This window comes from Mirounga leonina, unplaced genomic scaffold (assembly GCF_011800145.1).
Source record: "Mirounga leonina isolate KUSES-001 unplaced genomic scaffold, KU_Mleo_1.0 Mir_94, whole genome shotgun sequence".
Taxonomy (NCBI): Eukaryota; Metazoa; Chordata; class Mammalia; order Carnivora; family Phocidae; genus Mirounga; species Mirounga leonina.
In genome coordinates, this window is record NW_023270855.1 from 48,886,968 (window position 1) to 48,890,967 (window position 4,000).

A 4,000-nucleotide genomic window follows, 5' to 3' on the forward strand; every position below is an offset into this window, starting at 1 on the left:
AGTAAGACATCAGAACTAGAATTCAAAGCAACTATTATAAAGATACAAGCTGAACTTGGCTAATTGAATTTAAATTTTTTTAAAATGATACAAACTGGGTTTGAAAAAGCATAGAAGACACTAGAGAATCCCTTACTGGAGATTTTGTCTGTCAAAAGACAACTGACAGAATGGGAGAAGATATCTGCAAATGTCTTATCAGATAAGGGGCTAGTATCCAAAATCAATAAAGAACTTACCAACTCAACACCCAAAGAACAAATAATCCAGTCAAGAAATGGACAGAAGACATGAACAGACATTTCTCCAAAGACATACAAATGGCCAACAGACACATGAAAAAATACTCAACATCACTTGGAATCAGGGAAATACAAATCAAAACCACAACGAGATACCACCTTACACCAGTCAGAATGGCTAAAATTAACAAGTCAGGAAACAACAGATGTTGGTGAGGATGCAGAGAAAAGGGAACCCTCTTACACTGCTGGTGGGAATGCAAACTGGTGCAGCCACTCTGGAAAACAGTACAGAGGTTCCTCAAAAAGTTGAGAATAGAGCTACCCTACAACCCAGCAATTGCACTACTAGGTATTTACCCAAAGGATACAAACACAGTGATCCAAAGGGGCAACTGCACCTCAATGTTTATAGCAGCAATGTCCACAATAGCCAAAATATGTAAAGGGCCCAGATGTCCATTGACAGATGAATGGATGAAGGTGTGTGTGTGTGTGTGTGTGTAATAGAATATTACTCAGCCATCAAAAAATGAAATCTTGCCATTTGCAATTACATGTATGGAACTAGAGAGTATTATGCTAACCAAAATAAGTCAATCAGAGAAAGACAATTATCATATGATTTCACTCATATGTGTGATTTAAGAAACAAAACAGGATCACAGGGGAAGGGAGACAAAAATAAAATAAGATGAAATCAGAGAGGGAGACAAACCGTAAGAGACTCCTATCTATAGGAAACAAACTGAGGGTTGCTGGAGGGGAGGCGGGTGGGGCGATGGGGTAACTGGGGATGGGCATTAAGGAGGGCACCTAATGTAATGAGCACTGGGTGTTGTATGCAACTGAGAATCACTAAACTCTTCCTCTAAATCTAATAATATGCTATATGTAAATTCAATTTAAAGGGGGAAATCGGAGGGGGAGACGAACCATGAGAGACGATGGACTCTGGAAAACAAACTGAGGGTTCTAGAGGGGAGGGGGGTGGAAGAAGGGGTTAGCCCGGTGATGGGTATTAAAGAGGGCACGTTCTGCATGGAGCACTGGGTGTTATACACAAACAATGAATCATGGAACACTACATCAAAAACTAATGATGTAATGTATGGTGATTAACATAACAATAAAAATTTTTTAAGTAATTTAATTAAACTAACAGCATGCATTATCAGGACGTGAAGCAAACCAAACTTTCATGCATTGATAATGGATGTAAAAGTTGTTTCAACCACTTTGGAAAACTGTTGGCAGTATATACCACAGCTCACAGTCTGCTTACACAATGACCCAGCGATTCTGCTCCAGGCTGACACCTGAGAGAAATGAGAACATTTGTTCACGGTAAGATTTGTCCAAGAACATTCACAGCAGCTTTATTCCTAACAGAAAAATCTGGAAAGAACCCAAATGTCCATAAACAGAATGGAATGTTTTGGCTGTGGGATATTCAGACAATGGAATATTACCCAACAGTTTTTAAAGAGAATAAACTACTGATAATGTGGCAAAATAAATTTCACAGACACTATATTAAATGAAAAGCCAGCCACAAGAGGGTAGAGTGTGGGTTCCATTTCTATGAACAGGAAAAACAAATCTATGGTGACAGAAATCAGAATACTTATTACCTCTGGATGGGGCTTATTGGCCAGGGTAGGGCCCAAGGGAAGCTTCTGGGGAGATAAAATGTTTAACATCCTGATATGGTGGTGTAGACATATATAAAATTCACAAGGCGTGCACTAGGATTTATGAACTTTTACACAAGTTATAACTGTTAGATTTTTTTATTTTATTTACTTGAGAGAGAGAGCATAAGCGGGGGCGGAGGGGCAGAGAGAGAGGGAGAAGCAGACTCCCCACTGAGCAGGGAGCCTGACGTGGGGCTGGATCCCAGGACCTGGAGATCATGACCTGAGCCGAAAGCAGATGCTTAACCGACTGAGCCATCCAGGCGCCCCTAGAATTTTAAAACACAGAAACAGGGGCACCTGGGTGGCTCAGTCGGTTAAGCATCTGACTCAATTTTGGCTCAGGTTGTGATCTGAGGGTTGTGAGATTGAGCTCTGCGTTGGGCTCCACGCTGGGTACAGAGCCTGCTTGACTCTCTCTCTCCCTCTCCTTCTGCGCCTCCCTCTTCTCTCCGTCTCTCTCTAGAAAGAAAAAGAAAAAAGAAAACCCAACAACACACAAAAACAGATCCCTGTGAGACTGAGAACAGATACAAAGGAAGAAAAGTCCCCCAGAGTAAAGCACTGTGTTCAGCCCCTGCATTTTGGAGCTAGACTCCATCACTTACCACCTGTATGACCTTGGTTAACTCACCTCGACTGGCTTGGCCTCAGTTTCCTCATCCATAAACTGGGGATGATAATAGTGTCTACCTCAAAGTGTCATTGTGCAAAACAAGTAACTTAGAAGATTCAAAGCTTAGGGTAGTATCTACTATCTGCTAACAGTAAGCTCCAAACAATGACTTGCTGTTATGAAAATGAATAGTTGAATATTCATCACTAGGGAGAAAGATGGTCACTAGAAGAATAAAAGGAACAATTTGCTGAAAACATTAAATATCAAAAATCTTCTCATTTGACTGCTTCAAAATATATAAATTTAAAAGTTGACAGAATTACAAGATTTATTCAGCAATCATGGTGGGAGAGCTTAACATAGCTGTCTCAGTACGCACATCATAGACGGATGTGGACTGAATGTTTGTGCCCCCTCCCCCCCATTCACATTCTGAAGCCTAATTCCCACTGTGATGGTATTAGGAGGTGGGACTTCGGGAGGTGACTGGGTTATAAGGGTGGAACCGTCATGAATGGGACGAGTGCCCTTCTACAAGACACCCCCCAGCACTCCCCTGCTCTCTTTCTGCCATGTGAGGACCAGGCAAGAAGACGGCCATCTATGAACCATGAAGCAGGCCTCATCAGAGAGCAATCTGCTGGCATCTTGATCTTGGACTCCAGTCTCCAGAACTATGAGAAAAAAGTTCTGTTGTTTATCAGCCACTCAATCGATGGTAATTTTGTTATGCAGCCCAGACTGATATTGACCAATATGTATAAATGTTTAGAAGATTTTGAAACACAAATAATATGCTCAAATCTAGTAGACATATGTGTAATACAATACATTGATTTCAACCACCCATGAAGCATTTATGAAAACTGACCCTATACTAAGTGCATCAGTGAGATACTGCATTTGGTGGTAATAAACCCATCCTACCCTCTCCCACCCCACCCCCAAAACAGCAATGTCATGTGCCAGTAAGAAGTGCATCTTTTTCATGTCACAAGATGTCCACAAACAAACAGTCCAGGGCAGCTACACAAAGATACCACGGGGAAACGGGTTGGTGTGACTTCTGGCCACACTCTCCTCAGCCTGTAGTTTTTACCCTCATGGTCATGGGATGGTTCCTCTAGCACCAGACATCATGTCTGTTTGTACAAAGGGCAAGACGTGCAGGGATAAAGCTAAATGTCCTTTGCAACATCCTTCCCAGGTATCACACCCAATGACTTCTCAGACTTAGAAAGGCCAGGACTGGGCACGCGGCCCCTCCTCCAGCTGCAAGGACTGGGAGATAGAGGTTTTTTTTAACAGTGCACGTTACCAATCTGAACCAAAAAACGTAAGTCCTTTCGTAAGGAAGAAGGGGCAATTTTGACAGGCAACTAACAGGATACACCACACTAAAAACAGATACCTAACATTCAATAACATAAAGACCACATTCT